Source organism: Lynx canadensis, chromosome B2, assembly GCF_007474595.2.
Source record: "Lynx canadensis isolate LIC74 chromosome B2, mLynCan4.pri.v2, whole genome shotgun sequence".
Classification (NCBI taxonomy): domain Eukaryota; kingdom Metazoa; phylum Chordata; class Mammalia; order Carnivora; family Felidae; genus Lynx; species Lynx canadensis.
This window is the reverse complement of record NC_044307.1, coordinates 103,055,448-103,077,549: the sequence shown is the minus strand read 5'-3', so window position 1 is coordinate 103,077,549 and position 22,102 is coordinate 103,055,448. Positions and strand designations below refer to the sequence as shown.

General features: G+C 39.1%; 2 long non-coding RNA genes across 2 annotated transcripts; one reads left to right on the top strand and one right to left on the bottom strand.

Annotated features, from left to right (window-relative positions):
- Positions 1-226: 226 nt before the first annotated feature.
- On the bottom strand, positions 227-18,227 carry LOC115514308. Its single transcript, XR_004343660.1, has 2 exons — positions 18,172-18,227; positions 227-885 (listed from the first exon to the last, which is right to left on the bottom strand). It is a non-coding gene; the product is annotated as an uncharacterized LOC115514308 (long non-coding RNA).
- On the top strand, positions 17,457-21,871 carry LOC115514304. The gene is made up of 2 exons (XR_003968935.2): positions 17,457-18,528; positions 21,754-21,871. It is a non-coding gene; the product is annotated as an uncharacterized LOC115514304 (long non-coding RNA).
- The last annotated feature ends 231 nt before the right edge of the window (positions 21,872-22,102 follow it).

The following is a 22,102-nucleotide window of genomic DNA, read 5'->3' as shown; positions in this document are numbered from 1 at the left end:
GAATAAGGGACATCTTGAAGAACTACTGTTTTACCTTGTTACCGTCTTTAGATACCAAGCTGAGGTTTAACTGATCCTGCAATGAAACATGGGACATGACACTGATTTTCTATCAGCGCAGAGAAGTTGTCTCACACCAACCCCAAAACTGGATACTGCCTGTATCTTTTGAGTGATGGTAGGTGCAGGGGGGAGGGGGGCGGCCACACAAAACATGCAGGTGGACTTCAGATAAGTTATTTTTATTGTTAGATCTTTACAGACCGATAGTCAATACAGTGATCCTTCAGATTTAATATAGGACCGGTGCTTGGGTTTGCAAACGGGATAGATAGAAAAGGGAGACTAACTGCCGAGATCGTGTTTTCTGCATCAGTTCTGGTATGAATACTTTTCATATCTCCAAATACTCTTACTCTACGGGAGTATCTTGAGGCTGCCGTGGCTGCAGAGAGTAATCTTAGGTTCCGGAGCAAAGTCTCAGTAGAAAGAGACGTAGAAGCATGGGGTACACTCCAGTGGATTCTCACTTATGGGGCCAGACCCACTGCTTGACAGGGATAGACCAGCTATGATGGTAAAAAGTGACTGTGGGGCATATTTGGGAAGTGTTTGCACTCAGGGACTCACTCACTCAAGCTGATTGAGGAAGAAGTACAAACTACTTGTAATCCAGATTGATGACCTTCACTGAATAAAGAAAACCTTACCTGCCTTGGGATGAGAAGACTGGGAAAGAGAATGAGAGGCTGCATTATATCATGGGTTCATGGTTCACTTGGGATCTGTGCCATTCTATTTCTGGCTGTGTGACACTCGTCAAGTTGCTTAACCTCTCTGGCCTTATTTTTCTCCCAGTAGAGTGAGGATACATACAGGAGGTAACTGTAAAATGAAATGATGAAAAGGCTCAGCCCAGGGCCTGGCACATAATAAACACCCAGTAACTGTTAGTGGTATCCTTTAGAGTTGGGTTGGTATTTCAAGATTCAAAACAAACATGAAAAAGCAATTTTAAGGGCAGAGAAGAAAAAAATATGCACGTCTACTCTATTCGAGGTAAACCTGAAACGACTAATGTCATACATGGAATTCACTCATGATTTTGACTAGCACCTTAAAGGAAATGCCTCTGTTAGTTTTACTTTCTTAAAAGATACTTTTTTATACACCGAAGTCATTTTATTTTCAAGATCCTAAGGACATGAGGGAAGTGGAAAGGAAATAGCATATGAATGTGACTGTATTATAAAACCAGTAGCGATCATGAATATGAGAATGCACTTACCTTTTTAACTCCTCTGGGCAGATGAAGATTTTATGAGTGCTGAGTGGAGAACTCAAATATCCTTACTACTTAATTCTTTGGCATAAAGAAAGATATTATTATAATTAAGGTGCACTTTTCACTGATACTACCTTTATATTTTTTTTAAAAAATCAAGCTAAATGACTAATTACCATATATTTGATTTTAACTCTAGCATTTGCAAAATGCCTTAAAAATATTTTGAAGCACTTCTATGTTCTTTTAATACAACAACATTGTATGGTGGTCAGAGCAATTGTGGTGCCAGTTTTTACATTCTGCAAACAAGAAACAGGGAAAAAAGGTTGAATGATTCAGCTAGCGGGGGCTGGGGTTGGCATTCAATAATCCTTATTTTTAGAACTTAAATTTGTTTTGATATTTATAGTTTGAAACAGATCGTTTAAATTGATCTATTCAACAATCCCAGGTGGAAGGCAGAATACTTTAAAAATCCATTTAACTCCTTAATCTCAACCAATGATCTTCCCACTTAATCATACAAACTCATTATTATAGTTCTGTATAAATATTCCAATTTTTAGAAAAATGATGTCTTAATCTTCAATCTGTTTATGTGGCACCTGTATACTGTTTCTAATGAATAGTTTTTACCATTAAATTGAAGACAGACTCCAAAAGTGTCAAATCTCCCGACTAGTTGGGTAGACATTATAAACTCCAGCCTCACATTTGGGTGAAAGCTGAAAGCTTTGGTCATCCAGGAATCTATAAACACAAAATGACTGAAGTATATTTAAAAATTTTTTCACATAGACCAATGGTTTCATGCAGATAGGACTTGCATGAGGAAAGTTTGGGAAATGTTTCTGTGTCCCACATCAAGTGCCTGTTGGTTTTGGATGTTTTCATTTGCTTCCTTTTGAGGAAACTTTCACTGTTCAGAGTGTGGTCAAGCTTGAGGACCTTCTGGAGGACAGACATTCATCTGCTGGCTCCTAGGGGCATCTCAGCTCTGGTGACTTCTACTTGTTCCTAGAGGGGACCCTAGAATGTGCTAAACCTTAAAAAAACCCTTAAAACCCTTAAAAAAAACCTTTAAAAAATCTCATAAGTTTGAGATGACATTCAGAAATAAAGAGTAACTTCTTCCTATCTTTATGCTACTTTGGAATGCACTCTCCACCCTTGACCCCCACCTGGCCTGGGTCAGTTGAATCACTTAAGCGATGGGAATTAAATGTTGTGGAAGCTGGAGCAAATGTTTAAAAGAGTTTTTGGAAACCTTACCTAGGGCTTCCCTGATCAAGGCAAATAAGAAAACAGTCACCTCTTCAGCCCTTGGTAACTTCTAACTTATTGCTTTGTGAACACCTGTAACTTTTATGGTCTGTAGCACTTTCTTTGAGGTCTGTCACCTTGCATTGTGTTATTACTATTCTTATCTTTTTTATGGACATACTTTGCTTTCCTCAATTAATTTCATTGATTGAAGGATAGGATACATTTTACAGTTGTGTATCTCCGTGGGTTCTTATATATTTACCCGGGTAATCTACACTGAGGAGATATTCAACACAGTGGTTATTGCTAATAATAAGTACAGATACCCTATCAGAGATTCTGATGCTTTCTGTCCCCTACGAAAGGAATGGAGAGTGTATCCCTTTCCTAGAGAGGCACTTATGACTTTATTAAGTTGACACATTGATGTATATAAACATGGCTGAGTTGAAAAAAAAAAGCCTCAGAAATAATTTAGGGAAATCGACTGAAGTTAAACATCAGAGAGTTATACCATTCACTGTTGAACAGTTCTGGTTAGATTAATCAATAATGTAACAGCCCAAACTGAGTTCAAGTATATGGGGATAAGTGAGTTCTTCCTTCCTTGTAGTTAGTTCACCATATTTTAGGAAGATATCACAGGAATTAGAGTCAGAAACTTTGTTGGGAGACAAGATAAAGTGTTTAACTGCAGTATAGTTTTATTTGGAAGAAAACACAGAAAGATCTTTTTACTCAAAGTTACCAAGAGAACCACACAAGCTTCACTCAGTAACCTATGTAAATAGTATCTTAATTACTTTTCAAAACAAACCACATTTGAGCTGATACACACAAGAAGCTGCTTCAGCTCACAGCACCAATTATAGTAACTTTGACAGCATCATACCTCTACTTCTCTATCTCCTGGCCCTTGTTCCCCTTCCAAATTTTGGATTTACTTTCATCGTAGTGGGAGGGGCATCGTGACTCTGTCAACAAATGGTACACTGGAAACCAGGGTCCTAATGGAAATGGAGACACTCTCTTCATCGGTTAACAATAGAATCAGGCATTTCTTCTCTTTTTCCTTGTTCAGGCAGAGACAGATGTAGTTTCTCTAAGTGTGTGTGTGTGTGTGTGTGTGTGTGTGTGTGTGTGAAATCATTGAAATAGCAGCATAGATTTTTCCAGGGATTTTAAAAGTATATATGGCAATAAAGTGGAAAATAGAGGATATATTTGGATAGTTTGGGTCAACTTTTTCTTGAACTGTACAGATAACAAATATTTTTCAGATAATTGCCTTATTTTTGCCTAGGCAGTTTGTCTATGTAGTACAAATAACCTTAGCAAGCCTAAGGAGTGCCATGAATGAGAAAACTATCCCTCCCCATGGTATGTTCATAATGGCATTTAAAGTTGGCTTTAGGGGCACCTGGGTGGCTCAGTTGGTTGAGCATCCGACTTCAGCTCAGGTCATGATCTCACGGTCCGTGTGTTCCAGCCCCGCGTCGGGCTCTGGGCTGATGGCTCAGAGCCTGGAGCCTGCTTCCGATTCTGTGTCTCCCTCTCTCTCTGCCCCTGCCCCGTTCATGCTCTGTCTCTCTCTGTCCCAAAAATAAATAAAACGTTAAAAAAAAAAGTTGGCTTTAGAATTTTAAGTTATATTTGCATACTGTGTGTATCCCTAAAAACAACTACACTGTGTACATAATCGTAGCTTGTTATGAACGACATTGTAATTTCTGCCTGCACAAAATACCTCTGCTAGACTTCACATCACCTTGGTTGGAAATTCCTTTCATTTGTGACCAGTGTGATCCCCAAATACGAATTTGCTGAGTGAACTTCTATATTGTTAAACTCTCTTAGACCCAATCACCTCATTTGTAAATTGAGGGGTTGGATAAACTCTACTTTCTCTAGTCTGTTTTCCCATGTCCCTTCTCTTTTCTCTCCTAAGGACTCAATTTTGTCTTTAGTGTTTTCTTGTATTGAACTTACAGAGTGCTACAGATAATTTTAGTTATACTACAATCAATCAAAATGTCAAATTCTAATCCTAGAAAAACAGATCTTAATTGACTAAGATTGCCCTTAAACACTTTCCTATCAAGGAACTGTTCCCTAGGCAAATCTCTGTAACCTTTCTCTGAAAAGACTCAAAGAAGTGCTGAACCTCCACTTGAACTCCCTTTTTTCAGTCTTTACCTTTTCATCACCCTCCATCCTTCTACCAGTGGGCTAATGGCTACAAATAGTTGATACAGAGCTAGCCTCAGTTGGATCAGGTCTTACTTTTTTTTTTAAGGCTAGGCAGTGTGAGTACAGTAATTTTTCCTACTTTTTCCGAACATCTTGAACTCAAGAGCACATATCCATATTGTGAGAGATACTTAATCTTAGGGGGGCAAGGCTGGGGCTGGCTTCTATGCCCACCACCCTAGGCCTTTTGGCCTTACCCTCACAAATTCTCGGCTGGCTCTGTCTCCCTCAATTTGTGCGGAGCAACAACGGTTGTGCAGTGAAGGAAGCACATACCTAAATACACACACATACACACGTACACAGAGTTCATGAAGTTTCTCCTAGCAGAGTAAAATACCACTGAATGGATGCATTTGGAAGAGGAGGGAATGAAGAGGAGACTGTCATTTTTTTTTTTTACCTGGGGTATAATTCACATATGATGTTACATATATATACATATTATATTACTTTCATGTGTAAAACATAATGATTCAATATTTGTATATGCTATAAATGATAACCATGATAAGTCTAGTTAACATCCATCACCATACATAGTCACAAATTATTTTTCTTGTGATGCTAACTTTTACGATTTACTCTTTCAGCAATTTTCAGATATGCAATACAGTATTATTGACTATAGCTGTGATGCTTTATGTTATATCTTCATGACTATTTATTTCTTATAGATAGGGGTTTCTTATTTTTAAATTTTTATTCAACTTATTTAATCTAAAAAAAACCCACAACAGTTTACTCATTTCTCCCACCCCTATTCCCTTCTTGCAACCCTCATCTAGTCTCTGTATCTATGAGCCTGTGTCTTATTTATTTATTTTTTGATTCTATATACAAGAGAGATCATAGAGTACTTCTATTTCTCCGACTTATTTCAGTTTTCACTTAGCATAATGCCCTTGAGTTTCACCTATGTTGTTGCAAAAAGCAAGATTTTATTCTTTTTTATGAATGAGCAATATTCCCTTGTGTGTGTGTGTGTGTGTGTGTGTGTGTGTGTGTGTGCATACCACATTTTCTTTAACCAATCATCCATCAGTGGACACTTAGGTTGTTTCAAAATCTGGCTATTGTAAATAATGCTTCAGTGAACATAGGGGTGCATGTATCTTTTTAAATTGTGTTTTTATTTTCGATAAATATGCAGAAGTGAAATTGCTGCATTCTTGCCAACATTTATCAATTTCTTGTCTTTTGGATAATACGAGTTCTAACAGGTGTGAGGTGACATCTCACTGTGGTTTTGATTTGAAGTTCCCTGACAATTAATGCTATTGAGCATCTTTTCATGTGTCTGTTGACCTTCTGTATATTTTTCTTGGAAAAATGTCTATGCAGATCCTTTGCTCAGTTTTTAATTAGATTGTTTGCTTTTTTTGTGACTGATTTGTAAATTCTTTGTATATTTTGGATACTAGCACCTTATTGGATATTTGATTCGCAATTATTTTCTCCAATTCAGTAGGTTGCCTTTTCATTTTGTGATGGCTTTTTTTTTTTTTTCCTGTGCTGAAGCATTTTAGTTTGATGTAGTCTCACTTACTGATTTTCGCTTTGTTGCTTTAGCTTTTGGCATCAGATTCAAAAAGTCATTGCCAAGACCTATCAAGGAGCTTACTGCCTATGTTTTCTTCTAGAGTTTTATGATTTCAGGTCTTTAATCAACTTTGAGTTAATTTTTATATATGGCATGAGATAGTGGTCCAGTTTCATTTGGACCGTTCAGTTTTCCCAGCACCATTTATTGAAGAGACTGTCCTTTCCTCATTGCATATTCTTGGTTTTTTTTGTTATAAATTAATTGACAATATATGCATGAATTTTTTTCTGGGCTCTTTTTCTGTTCTATTGATGTATGTGTCTGCTGTTTTTATGCCAATGCCATACTGTTTTGATTACTCTAGCTTTGTAATAGAGTTTGAAATTAGGGAGTGGGATGCCTCCAGCGTCATTCTTCTCTCCCAAGTTGCTTTGAGTATTCAGGTGAGCCCATCAATTTTTAACTCTAGGAGCCTGAAAGTATGTCCCATCTTATGTTCAGTTATATTTCCATAGGACACACAGGCATTTATGGAGTACTCACTGTGTTTTAAGCCAGTGGGGTGGGTTCTGTGTAGGTGGGAGATGTACAAAGCTGGATTGTGTGTTTGTCAAGTTCATTTTCTAGCAGCGGGGCTCCCCCCACCCACTTCTAAATGCCTCATAATTTAAATACCATTAAATGCATAATCCAGACAAAACTTGCCAAGTTTAGTCTTGAATAACACCTGATTCCCACCTGAAACTGCAAATAGTCTCAGGTTTACTCAGAACTTGGCTTTCATACAGCTACCTCAAGTTCCAGGCTCAATGAAAGGTAAGTAAGCCTTGGGGATGCTCTCAGCATTTCAAGCATGAGCTTAGAAAAGTAATGAAATGAACAGCCAGTCAAGGACTGTCGATTGAAAATGCTTCATATTTCTCTCCAAACTGAAAGTGATCGTAAAGAAAACATTTCATCCCTCCCTACCTCTCTCCCTTCTTTCTACCCTCTGTCCCTCCCTCCCCCCTCCCTTCCTTCCTTCCTTCCTTCCTTCCTTCCTTCCTTCCTTTCTTATAAAAGCTATATATATTAGTATAATGTGTTGGAGTTTCCAGAAGAATAACCCTCTGACCCCAATATTGTGCACTTCCTTTATTAATCAGAGTGAGACTATGAAGTGTGAAATACATCTTAGAAACAGCTCAAGAAATCACTCAAAATTTCTCCACTTCATGATGTACTTTTACAAGTGACGATTTAGAAGCAGATAATTCCAGGCTACTCTAAAGTAAGGTACTGTCCCCAATTCAGCAGTTATTTTCAGCAAGACCTCAATGCTCTCTTTACAGCTATCCGTTGAGCACCCCTGCAAACTCATGCTGTCATTCCAAACTTTTCCAAGTTTCTGCTGCCAGGATCTATTGAAGGTTTTGCTAAAACTGTCTTTAAGACGTTATGCATTTTCCCTCTGATGAGCGAGTTAATCTGATGTATTAGAGGAAATCATTCTTTGAGAATGATTTAGCATCTTAACAGTAATCCTTTATTTGTCATTTTAACTTGCCTTTTAAATGAAAGGATTTTACCTCTACTGTAATTTCCCTTTAATTGTTTTGACTTAATATTTGTTCTAATCTTAACCTAGGGACAGAAGTCCAATCTCTTCCATTTATTGAACATTTGGGGATGGGTGGGTATAGTTAAAAGGGAAGAGTTTCATGAAACATGGTCATAGACAGGAAAACAGTCCTATTGAGAGTAAATACGAATTGACCCATTTCAAAGTCCTCATTTAAAACTCTTCATACCTTACTTTCTTTACAAAACCTCTCCAATTACATGAAGTAAGGAGTTGGAGGAAAAGGTAAAAATAATCTTTCTAAAATTACCTTTGAGAGTCTGCTTATTTCGCTCATGACTTATAGGTATGTATTTTGAGAGCAATATATTATTCACTTTTTTCATCATAGTGTTTAAGCTTTTGGAGGTTAAATATATAAATTTTAACCTTGAATATGGAGCCCCATTCAATTTAGTTGGTCTTTATAGCCAAAGTACTGACAAGGTCTTGATTGTTCTTCTTCTTACATTATAAGAACTCTATGTCTAACATTGGTCTTGGTGACTCAGGCTAACAAGCAGGCATTCCCATTAATAAATAACAACCAAGCAGGTAGAACAAATCCATCTTGAGGACTGAAACAGTAGAATGGATAATCGTATCAACTCTTAGCCCATGGCAAGTCTATGAACGTTTACAAGGAAAATCCATTTCCTTGTTCATTCATTCATTCATTCATTTGAGAATTTTTTTTTTTTTTTTTTTTTTTTTTTTTTTTGGCAAGCTTCCAGTGTATAGCAATAGACATTCCAGATCAGGGTTTGTTAAACTATGACCTGCAGGCTGAATCTGGCCAGCTGCCTGTTTTTGCACAGTTCATGAACTAAGAATGGTTTTTACATTTATTTTTTTAAGATTTTTTTAAATGTTTATTTACTGTTTGAGCCCGAGAGAGAGAGAGAGGGAGGGAGGGAGAGAGAGGGAGAGAGAGAATATGAGTGGAGGAGGGGCTGAGAGAGGGAGACACAGAATCGGAAGCAGACTTCAGGCTCTGAGCTGTCAGCCCAGAGCCTGATGCGGGGCTCCAACTCACAGACCGTGAGATCGTGACCTGAGCTGAAATGAGACGTTTAACCGACTGAGCCACCCAAGCACCCCAGTTTTTACATTTTTAAATGGTTTATACATAATCAAAGAAGGATAATATTTTATAAAACATCAAAATTGTATGAAATTCAAATTTCAGTGTTCAGAGCTAAAGTTTTAAGGGAACACAAACACACACCAATTACCTATTGTCTATGGTTGCTTTCATGCTATCAAACCAGAGCTGGGAAGCTGTAACAAATACTATATAGCCTACAAAGTCTAAAACATTTACTGTCTGGCCTTTTATGGAAAAAGTTTGCTGATCCCCGTTCTAGACTCTGAGACTTCAACAATGAGCAAAATGGGGGAAAAAAAATTCTGTATTTTTGAAATTACATCCTAACAGGAAATCAAGAAAAATAAGTGAACAAGATAATTTCAGACCTTTGAATGTATTAGAGAAAATGCAACAGGATATGTGACAGAGGGTGTAGATGGTTAATTTAGGAGGTCTCCTCGGCAGCTGGGCTGAATGCTGAATGACAAGAAGTCAGCCGGGAAGAATCTGGAAACAGAAAGTTCCAGGGAGAACAGCAAGTGGAGGGGCTTAGCAACAAGGAAGTAAGTCTGTATCACAGAGGGATGGGGAGAGTAGCAAGAGGGGACAGATAGGGAGCTAGAATCAGGCTGCGGCCAGTTCACAGAAGGCCACTTCGGATGCAGCAAATTTGTATTTTTCTCTACGGCAAAGAGACTTCTCTGAAATGTTTTGTGCCCAGGAATGACATGATCTGAATTGATTTTTACAAAGATAACTTTGATGATGGTATGGAAAAGAGATTCTAGTGGAAGTCAAAATGGGTGCAAGCCGTTGGAGGCTGTTGCAAGGAACCCAGCGTGAGCTGGTGGAGGTTTGCATTAGGGTCACAGCCAGAGAGAGAGACAGAAGAAATCGGAGAGATTTAGAATTTAGTCTAGAGGTGAGCTGTCAAGGCTGCTTTGGGGGAAGGCGAAGGAAAGAGAAAAATCACTGTGGGCTATGCTTGGCTTTGGGGCTCAACTGGCCATTTCCTAACAAAATTATATTTAAAAACTATTGAAAGATATGAACTTATGTCTCAAACCAGACTTTTCGTCTCATGAGCAAATACTTGTTTTGTACCAGAAGTGTAATCGGGCATATCCTTTAGTGCTTTACTAACGTTTTTCTTTCCCGTCTTTCCTGAATGTAGAAAATGATGGACATCATCCACAAGCCATATTAACTAAAAGGACAGATGAAGAATTTTAAACTGAAGTCCTCACGTGGACCTCTTTCTATAGAGGCTGAGGAAGAGGTGTAGGTGGCCACGGCACCACCGGTGGTCTTCGCCTTGCACAGGCGATCTGTCGTCGGTGTGTGGCTAGGGCAATGAACAAGGAGATTTCCTTGGGACATTGTCACTACGCTTCTTAATTCCCACAGGTGTTTCTAACATTGATTCAGTTGTTTCAGCTCAGCCGGTCACACGTACATAGTCGACATATCCGGCCAAATAGCAGGAACCTGTTTTTCCCCGGCTGCAGAAACATTCTGTTTGCAGAAAGAAAACACATTCCCTCTAGTTTTGTCAGCATGATCAAACCCTGGCGGTGTGTATCTGCAGAAAATTATTGCGCGAAAATCGGGGATGTCATCTTACCAACGCTATCATTAAAAAGATGAGACGAAGGAACAGAAAGACCTTTCCTGGATTTTTTTTTTCTATCTCCTGTAAAAAGGAAACCTGGAAGCTTTAAACCTGTGCCCCAAACCTGCGCACAGATGATCCTTCTAGCGGCACTAATGGCTTAGGAGGATGACATGACTTTGAACAGTTTCAGTCACGGAGATGGTTGAAAACACGAAATAAACTGGTTGATAGGAAGGTTGCAGTAATTAGCATCAGACTCAGTAGGACTTGGTGGCAGACCGGGTGTTAGGCTATGTGTGTGAGAAAGACAGAGACGGGAACACACAAACACACACACATACACGCAGAGGTGATTCTTGGGTCCAGACTTGACAGCCTTTTCTGGGACAGAAAATCCCCAAAGAGAAGCCACTCGGTTGATGAAGGGAATGACCTCAGTTTGGGACCTCTTGCTTGCTCATTTGTCTCCACTGAAAGACACTCAGGAAAAAGTTACAGATATGGGCCAGAAGTTCATAGAAGACATGGAGATTAAAGATTTGTGGTGATTTTAGAATCTTGGGAATAAATAAGATAGCCAAGAGAAAGTGCACAGAAAGAAAAAGGCTAATATTTACTCTTTAAAGGGTAAGCATAAGTGAGAAGAGAAACTTGTAAAGGAGACTGCAAAGGAGGACGCAGAAGGTAAGCAGTAAACCACTAGTATGAGGAGCCATGGAAGCCACAGAGAATATTTTCAAGAGTGATCAACAGTGTTAAATGCTGAAGAAAGGCAAGTGATAAAGTAACTGAAAATCCGCTGAATTTATCCATACTTACACTTTGGTGATCTCGGTGGAAGCAATTTTGGCAGAATCATAGCAGAGAAAACTTGATTACAATGGATTAAGGAGTATGAGTGGCCAGTGGGAGACCAGGATGGGTATAGCCACGTTTTTCAAGGAGGTTGTTAACGAAGCATAGCAGAGTAGGTTATGTGATTAAAACGATGTTGGAAAAAGGAAGATCCTTCCTCCCCAGTCATACACTTTGAGTTGGTTTGAATACTGATGATACAGAGTAAAAAAGAGAGAAGGTTAACATGTAAGAGAGACAGAGGGATTATTACAGATCAGTGTCCCAGAGAACACTGAGATGATATTTACAGCACATATCGAGGAATTGGCTTTACCTAAGACGATGAATTCTGCTATTTTTCCAGTATGAGAAAAGAAACGGGGGGATGAAAACAAAAGTAGATTTCATAGATTTGATAGTAAGAAGAAATTCTCTTATGATGACTTCTATTTTCTCAGTGGAGTAGGAGGAAAGGTTATCAGATGGAAATGCAAGGTAAAGTATAGCTGTCAGAGATTCGGGGGGGGGGGGCGTGGAAAGAGCTTGAAGCAGTGTGAAAAATGGAAGCATGGCTAAGGAATTTTGGTCAGCTCCTAGACAGCCAGGTTGGAGAGCCCAGCTGAGAGGGGTGATCACAGATTTATGAAGGCAAATTGCCCGATTGTTGCTTCTCAACTACACCATGGAACACTGAACCAAACCTGGTATATTGTACAGAAAAAGTAAACAGTTGAGTTCACCTAGTGTTGGGGTCTTGCCAAGCTATGAAAGACAGTGGGGCAGGGGAATCCAGAGTATTGGTGACAGAGGAGTCAGAATGTTCTGTCACAGAACTTAAGCAGGGTACTTATGGAAGTAAAGATAGGAGAGGGCTGTTAGGCAAGGAAAGAGTAGAAGGAGACTGGAGGTCTTGAAGAATTCGAAGCACTCATTCTAGATCCAATATACATTTGATGAATACTTAGTTGATACTCTGGATTTTTACATTTAAAGTTTAGTATTGGTTAGTAAACAGAGCATTTAAAGTTAGCTAAAAATTTAAAAGACTTGACCCATGTAAAAAAATAGTGGTACATATAAGTCAGATATGAATGCCAATAGTTCAAATTTTAGCAGCAGCAGAGTAATTTTTTGGAGTTAAGTCCCTGAAATTGGCTCATTAAAGATATTTTGTAGCATCTTGTTCAGAAATGACTATGAATTTTTCTTTAATGAATCATCAAAACTTTCTTCTCTTCCTCTTCCAAATTCTCCTCCTACTTCATTTTAAGGAGGTTTATAATATTTTTACACTCGAAAGCTAAACTTCACTTAAAGGCTTTGCCAACATGATGTTCATTTCATAAACAAATTAATTCAAGCACAGACAAGTTATACTTGTCTGAGTTTCTGCAGAAAGTTTTTGCCGGAACCAGCAATAGAACTGGAGTTTCCTATCTGCAAATGAGGTAACTATTTTAGAACATTCTCTGCTGTATATTTAGTGGGTAAAGACTGGCAAACTCGTTATACAAGATGATTGGATCAGGGCTCCCCTGCCCCCCCCCCCCAACTCACACCTTTTTACAACATTGCCTTCTGCATGGAGATTCTCAGTTTCTTCATTAACCTCAATTAAGTTTACTAAAAGGAATGTTGGTTTTAGTGAAAATTTACAAACTATTTCAGTATTTTAAATGCTTAGCCATCTCTCACCATGCTAAAAGGAGAACTTTTTCAATTATAAATTTACAGTGACAGATATATCGTTGAAATGATAACGCCTAGGCCATTTTATAATTCATATGTATAGATGGAATTTTGATCACTGGATATACTGTAACAGTAGAGTCTAGGTTTTCATAGAGTTTATTTAACTTCTAAATGTAAAGCTATTTTCACTTATTATAATAGAAATATACATATATTATAGAAACGTTAGAAAACACAGATACGTAAACAGAAGAAAAATAAAATATATTATTCTGAGTTAAACTCTTTGGACACTTTGGTAGGTATAGTCTCATACCCAACCCCTTCCTTTTTTTTTTTTTTAAAGTCTATGATTACATTTTTCTTTTCTTTTTTTCATGTTTATTTTTGAGAGAGAGAGAGAGAGAGAGACAGAGAGAGAGAGAGAGAGACAGAGCATGAGAGGGGGAAAGGCAGAGAGAGAGAGAGGGAGACACAGGCTCCAGGTTCTGAGCTGTCAACACAGACCCTGATGTAGGTTTCGAACTCATGAGCTTGGAGATCATGACCTGAGCTGAACTTGTACCACCAACTGAGACACCAAGGTGCCCCCCCACTCCCTTTCTCTATATAGATGTTTATGAATATATATATTCATATATTCATATGCTTATGAATATATATACATATATATCACATCACATATACACATTATTTTACTTGATTGTATACCTAATAATTACATTTATACACCATTATGTACCAATAGCTATATTTTGTATTTTCACAACATTATTTTTAGCAGTTGTATAATACACTACTATGGAGGCACATTCTAACTTATTTAACCAGTTTCTACTACTGGACATTTGAGTGTTTCTAAAATTTTGTTATTACAATCGGCGCAGTGTTATACACCCTTTTACATATATCTTTCTGCGCTTTCTTATTTCCCAAGGCTAAATTTCCAGAGGAATAACTAGGCCCAAGTTGTGGGCATTTTAAAGTCTTGTAATTATTACTAACTTGTTCTCCAGAAAGTCTTATAATTTAGACCCTGACCAAATAAATATGGGAATGTCTCTTTTCTCTTCACTAATGGAGATTAAGCTATTAATTTTCATGGTCTCATTTGGATTTTTACAATGACTGTGAGATAGCAGAACAGATTAGGAAAAAAATGCTAATGGTCACACATCTAGAAAGTAACAGGACTGGGAGTCAAGTTTTCTGACTAGCCATACCACATACTTCTTTTATATGACACATTTCTTACCATCACGCTGTTGATGATGGCAATTCCAAGAAAGTCATCAGGAAAGAACCTGAGTGAGAATTCTTGAATGCCACAGCTTGACTCATGTCTGTGTGGCTGGCCGTGCCCTGGCCCCCAGCCATTGGACTGTGGGTGGCACAATTCTAGTGTTCTGAGAAAAAGGCAATGTTGTCACACTGCTTGCCCAAGCCAGCACTGAAGCCAATGGAAAAGGGAGGAGGAAAAAAGCAGTTGAGGGTCACCAGATTACAGTAACGTGTCCCTAAAGCCTTTCGGTTCTTGCCCTAGGTTACGACTGAAATAATCCAGATCATCCATCTGATCTGAAGATTTTTAACTGATGAGTTTATTTTTAATAGTTTTCAGTTGTAAGTTTCATACAAATAGAATTCTGTTTTTGTTTTCATGTATACAAACATTCAAGCATCCAAGTTCTTATAAGGGAAACAAAAGAACAGGTGGTGAAGGAAGAGTTCCCTTTTGGATAGAAAGGTGTAAAAGTGGGTTTTGTTTTTTTCTTGGTATTATATGGTTTAGTAAATTTAACTCAGGTTTAAGTTGCATTTGCAGAGTTGTAAAAACTATTTGGCTGTAGAATCATGTAGAAAACTGTTATGCAAAGGTGCAAGTGATATTTGTTAAGGGCTAATAATACTCCAGTAATCGGCCTTCTAAGGCATTCTGGTGTTAGTAAGATGATCAGTTACAGGTCTGTCATCAAGAGTGTCTCATCACATAGGTGCAAGAAGACCGCTCCAGAAAGCTTTCTTGACCACGAGTCTTGGCTTGGTGCAAGCCAGGAGTTGCTCTCTTCTGCACTTCAGCCTTGCTTTACTCTCCATACAATAAATTCAAGCCGTCTATTCACCTGCGTGTTGTGCCCATTGGACAACGAGCCCCCCGAGGGCAGGAATTGTGCTCTGTTGTGTACTGTGTTCACCATGAGAGACTGTGTAGAAAAGAAACCGTGGGAACCTAACAGACAGAACCAAATTATAGCATGGGAAACATAACATCATATTTTATCATTTTGGGGTAGTAATTATATTTTGGTTATTATATTCACTGCCTCTCAACAACATTGGGCTACACTTGTCAAACTGATTAAATACATTTATATTACATTAATAACAAATTTCAGCTTTTACTAATTTTGCAAACTTGGGCAAATTTTTTAATCTACGACCTTAATTTTTCTCCTCTGCAAAGTCAGGGTGTTAGAATTCTCAACTCATGTTGGTGAGACCTAGCCTGGTATTCAGAGATGGGGTAGAATACATCAGAATCTTCATTATTTGTACTTTGAAAATGTCTGTACTTTGATACTTGTACTTTGTACTTTGAAAAAACATACTCAGTATCATTATATAATTTTGTATTTGGAAAATAAAATGAAAGGTACTATTTCTGTAATATTAAACAATAGAAAAAGAAGTTCTGGAATATGCTGACAGCCAGGTTTCACAGAGGTTGGGGGGTCAAACTCTTTTCAGGAGGTTGTATAAGAATCTCCAGGGTAGGTGTGGGAGGGACCATAATTTACATTATTTTATGTTTTCCACTGAGTTCAATAAAAGTGAGAGATACTGCATTCATCTGAAGAAGTTCCAGTCACGTAGAATTTCATCATGGCTGACATAAACCTTGTTTTTCTTTGGATTCATTGAAAAGTTCACTTTTTTTTTTTTTAAGCTTGTTTTGAAAAAAGGCAAAACTATAGATCGCATTAAGACTAGGCTCAGAAAAAATAAACAGGATAAGGAAAACAGCCAGACTGAGTTACCAAAGTGCCAATGTGTAGAACTGCTGTAACTTCATGGGCTTGCCCACATGATTAAGGGATGGGCTGATAGTTTGGTTCAATTGTAGCTTGGACGATCCTGTGAGAGAGTTGAAACACGGCATAGCATGTTTAGGTGATTGGTTGCTGACTTTTTGAGGGACTGGAGGCTGTGTTCTCACAGCTCTTGGGGTCTCTACTTGAAGGCGTGTTTTAAAGGTTAACTCCACGGTTTGGCGTCTGACTGGCTTTTTCATACAATAAAATGTTTCCGGGTCACAACCTGCATGGCTTTCACGTACCGTTCCCGTCATGAGTGTCCGTAACCACAACAAAAGTATACAACGATTTGAAATGCCTTAAAAAAAATAGAGACTGAAATGTCACCCCATTAGAAGAGTTGATCCACAATTCACTTCTTGTAATCTCCTCTGTGGCTCTCAGCTGGCTTGTGTTAGAGACAGCTGTGCTATTTATACTCTATAACTGTTGGACACCTGGTCCATGCTCTTCAACCCTCCGGTACCTCGATGGCTTGGCCACACTCCCGTTGTTCCATGAGTCAACTGTAGCCTGACATTTTTCACACCAGTTATAGGCCAACCTGAGCTACCTTTACCTTCTATCTCGCCTGTGTATATACCAGGTATACAGAAGCAGAACCCACTGGTCTGTTTTGTGTTCTTTTTAAGCACTGATTCTAAACTACTACATAGCTTTAGACTAAGTTAGGGCATTGTTAAATTTTAAGCATAGTTTACAGATTTAGCGTAGCAGTTCTAAGATTTGATTTTTAGACCTAAATCTTGAGTACTCTAGGTACTAACTCTGTTAGTTCAGGTCTTCTGAAAAGAAGCTGTGGGATTAGATGGGCGAGAGATTAATTGGGGGAAACATTAGTGAAGGGAAAAAGGAGTGGGGGGCATGAGTAGACAAGAAGAAGCTTCAGCAGAGAAGAGAGGATTGGGTTGGAGGTAGCCTCAGACCATAGTACAGTTCTGAGAAAGTCTTAGCTAGGCCAGTGGGGATCCCTGAGTTCATTTCCTATCAGAGGAGTCCCGTGTCAGGCAGAAGTGGCCCGGGCTTACTACCCCCACTGCATTCTCATCGTCTGGGAACAGCCAGTGGGAAGGAAACCTAACCTGAATGCTGCAGTGGATCCAAAGTTATGGCAGTTTGAGGCTAGGTTCCCTGCAGCAGTTATTCTGGAAGACAGAGTTGAAAAGGGTAGATACAACGGCCACTGAAGTGCCCAAGCATGTGACCTTAAATCCTCAGGATCCTCAGCAGGACTTTCCAAAAGTTATGGGCATTATTCCCTCTTTTCTCCACTCCCACCCCCAGCCCAACTCATGTCGATTCATTCTATTCCTAGACTCTCAGTCCCCTCAGAACAAGTTTAGGTAGAGAAGCTACATTTCTGGAGGCTCACTTTTTTTTTTCATTGTTTGTTTTTATTTCCTAGCAAATAAAACCACCCCTTAAAAAAAAAAATCCCAATTCCACAAGCATTTCAGGAATGAAATTCCCAGCACTGTGTTAAACACAGACACAAGATACCTTAGACACATCAATGGACCCATACCCTAGAAAGGTATGTACATATCAGCAGAAACTGTAATAATGTGATAGAAGTAGATGAACAGACTGGACACTGAAGGGGACTGTCTTGACCAGCCTGGGCAAAGGCTGAGCAGAGTCTTCAAGGACAAATACAACTCACTCAGACAGAAAAAATGCAGTCAGAGGCATGTCTAGGCAGAAGCCAGAAAGTATGAGGAATGGACTATAAGAAACGGATTATTCCTGGAAGATAAAGGGAAAGACTTAGATATAAGCAGGGTCCAGATTTATGTTAGGGAACTTGTACTTGATGGTGTTAGCCATGGTCATAGGTGCATTTTACAAGTGTGGCAGATAAGGATAGGAATCCTGGGGAAAGATTCACTTACATTCAGAAGACTTGAGTTCTAATCTCAGCATCACAGCTCGCCACAGTTTAGGCCAGTCACGTGACTCCAGAAACAGAAGTTTCTGTTATTTATAAACTAGAAATAATGACACTTGGCCTGACCCCTATGGAGCTGTGGTGAGGATCAAACAAGTTGAGACAAGATTTTCTGAAAGTACTGTGCAAACTTTCAGCCCGTAAATATTAAGGGACTGTTATCACGTACTGCTCAGGAAATAACAGCACCTGGGAAAACCCACAGAGCGTGGTTTTGTAAGAAGTTGCTCAGCCCTCAAGGGAGAAAATGCCAGGCTCAACATTGGCCAAGAGGAACAGATCTGGGAAATTACGACACGAGGTAAAGCAAATGGGGTTTCTGTTTTGTTTCTGTAGATCAAGGTTTCTTAATTGTCATTTCTCATTGTTTACCGTTCCTCATCACGGGTGGTTCTGAAATGAGAGGAAGTTTGGTCAGGGACTACTAATGAGGCAGAGGAGGTGGTTCAAACTCACTTGTAATAAATTGAAACTGAACTACTTTAACGCGGGGAAGGTAGTAGGCTAGACATTGAGTATGTGAATGGACATTCTTATAAGGATGAAAAACAAGTTCAGCTTTACCAGAAAACTTTCCAATGTTCCAGGGGTACGATGAAATCCATGTCTTCTCATATTCCCAGGGACAAATAGTGTATATTATCAGATAAATCAGATTTGCCCTATCACTTCTCTTCTGGGAAAAAAAAAAGTCCTTCTCTTATTAGTCCAGTTTTGTTGATGATTTAATTCTCAAGGAAAAAACTACTAAGAATATAATCAATATACTCAATGTTGGTGAGACCCAGAGGCCAGGCCTTATACACAGATTATCAATACACATATAAAGATATGGAAAATCTCCATGTAAAGACTCCCATTATAGAGACTATTCCTAGAATTGGATTGTTTTCTTAAAAGAGTTGTCTATTCCATGAAGGAAAAAAAAAAACTTATAGAGGAATCGACAAGAATATTAGTGTGTGAGTTTAGACAATTGGTTGATTCATATAAGGGATGTGCTGTCAAAAATGTTAATTACTTTCTCTTGAGTATTTCTATGTTAGGTTGACGTTTGCCATCCTAAACACAAACCAAATCAAACCAAACAAAAGACTGAGAGACTTTTTAAAATTATCCTATGTCCTCTGAGAGACATATGGACTTTTGGAAAAGAATTCCCCGAAGAAGAGGGTTGCTGATATTAGATTTACTCAATATCAACACCAGCCACTTCTGGCTTTTTCTAAACTAAATTTTAGAGGGTGGGAAGCTAAAAACAACATTCCCCAAAAGCCATCGGAGTTTCACTTTGAGTAGCAACCTGCTCTCTGTCATGCACAGGCAAGTATTCATTTTCTATTGCCGTGCAAGAAATTACACAGATTTAGTGGCTTAAAATAACATCATTTATTGACTCACAGTTTTTGGAGATCAGAAGTGTGGGCACGGGGTAGCTGGATCCTCAGCTCAGGGCTTCACAAGGCTGAAATCAAGATGTTGGCCAGGACTAGACTTTCATCACAGTTCTCTTCCAAGCCCACGCCCTGGCCGTTGGCAGCATTCTAGTTGCCTGCAGTCTTAGGAGTGAGTGCTCTCCTGCTTGGGTCATTCACTGCCCAAAGAGGCTTCGTGTCCTCCTCTGCCCAGTGGCATTGTCTACAACGTGGTGGTTTGGTCCGCCAACACCAACAGGATAGCGTCTCTGGCTTCAAATTCTTGACTTCTTTTAAGGGCTCATTTAATTAGGTCAGAACCACTCAGGATAACTCCCCTTTGACTAATTCACAGTCAGTTGACCAGACTTTCATTAGGTTTGCAAGATCCTTTTTTGTCATAGAACAGAACGTAATCACGCAAGTGATATCCCATTATCTTCACAAGTTCTTCTCACACTCAAGGAAAGGGTATTGGCACAATCAAGGAAAGGCAGATCAGGGAGCAGCAATCTTGATGATTTTGCTCAGGTGTTTTTGCTCAAAAAACCAATGTGGTTGAGCATTTTTTTTCTGGCCAACTTTTTCCTGAATTTTCCTTGGTAGTATTCAAGACTGGTTCTTTGGTGCTCCCATACAAGGCTTAAGCTGATCATTATAATAAGTCCTTTTCTGCTGGAACTAGCTATAGTGAGCACTTTTACCTGAAGCATAAAGCCTTAATTAATACAATAGGATCGTAAAGGACCTCTTTATATCTCTATGAAATGTGTATAATTCTGCACTGCAGGAAGAACATCTCTACTTCTATAACTCATTCAAACTATATCCTATAGAACACTTGCAATAGAGTCCAGGTTATGAACACTTTTTTGGGGGGAAGAAATTGTTCAATAGTTCTGCCAGCTTGGGATTCACTGCACATTCTTAGAGCTCAGAATACTCATTAGCATATCAAAGACTCAGAGAGATCCTACAGAAAAAACAAACAAACAAAACAACAACTACAAAAACAAACCCAAACCCTAAAACTTTTCTGAATCCAAACAAGGATTTCCCAAACCAAGGCTCAGAAAACCTAAATTACCAAAGTTTACTAGTGGGTTAGTAGTAGAGTGAGGCTTAAAACTAAGTTATCTAGGCTTTCTAACTTCCAGAAATTTAAGCTTATTCCTTACTCCCTACATCCCTGAGAGGTAAGCTTCAATGAATACAAACAGCCACATGAGAAAGTTAAAAAATATAGTTCCAACAGACATGTTAATGATGTCTCCTTGGGACCTGTAGTGCCTCTTTGAGAAGCCTAGAATCCCCTTCATGTCTACTCATACACCACTCAGCACAGCTGACTGCCCAGAGAGTGGACCCAAGGAGGACATTTCCCTCTTATCCACACTATAGCATTTCCTGGGGGGTAAGGCCAAAGGCTCTTAGAACTCAGGAAAAAGGAGCTTGTGAAACTAAGTCTCCAGGACATTTTGATCACTGTGGCATAGTTATCTTGCATGCAGACATTTTGGGCTTAGGGCTGAATAGAAAATGAATCATTTAAAAATAAGTCCAAAATTAAAATGCAAAAAAAAAAAAGTATTAAGGTCATTATACAAGGCAATACAGATTGCGTATACAATAGAAACCGGATTCTTGGATCAGAGCACTTGCAAACACATGCCTCTCCTGCATTCCATAATGTAAATCACATCACGCACATCTGACCAAGAGAGAAGAGGTTCCAAGAGGTGCATATTTTCAGCATGAAAACAAGGAACCATTAGTGTTACAAGCACAGCGTATGGTCCGCCTGCTGGCCTGACGCACCTTGGCATTTATTGTTCCCCAAGGCCACACAGTTACGCCTTGCAGAGGCCAGAGGTAGATGTGGAATTGCTGAAGCAGCTTCAGACGCTGAATCCCCATTTCGCTGTTCTTGGAAGGAACTAAGATGAAATAAAGAATCTTGTCTTCACTGCACTTTTCTTATTGGGAAATGATTTGCCCCACAGGGCAGAGGGGTGGAATCGCAAGTTGTTAGACTCTGTGCATTCTCCCTGGGTGCTTCCCCCCAACCTCCCCGACCTCACCTCATAAGCTGTTCCTCCTTTTTGTGGCAGCTGCCTTCCAGAAAGGACTGGTGTCCTGGTGAAAAGCACAAACCCAAGCCCAGCAAGCTATCCTCACAGCACTGCTTCATAGCCACTCAGACCCTTAAAAATGAGAGAAAGAAAGAAAGAAAGAAAGAAAGAAAGAAAGAAAGAAAGAAACCATTTGGTCATAAAGGGACTCAAACCACAGGATATACCCACCACAATCCTATGGGAAAATTTCCACATCTGTGCATATTTTCTGGGGGTTGTGGGCTCTCCCGGAGCTCCAACTAAAGCATGACTGGGGCAGCACCCAGTGAAAGGCTCTGGGCTTTGTGGGCTTGCATTTATGGTGCTGTAGGCATGAGGAAAAGGT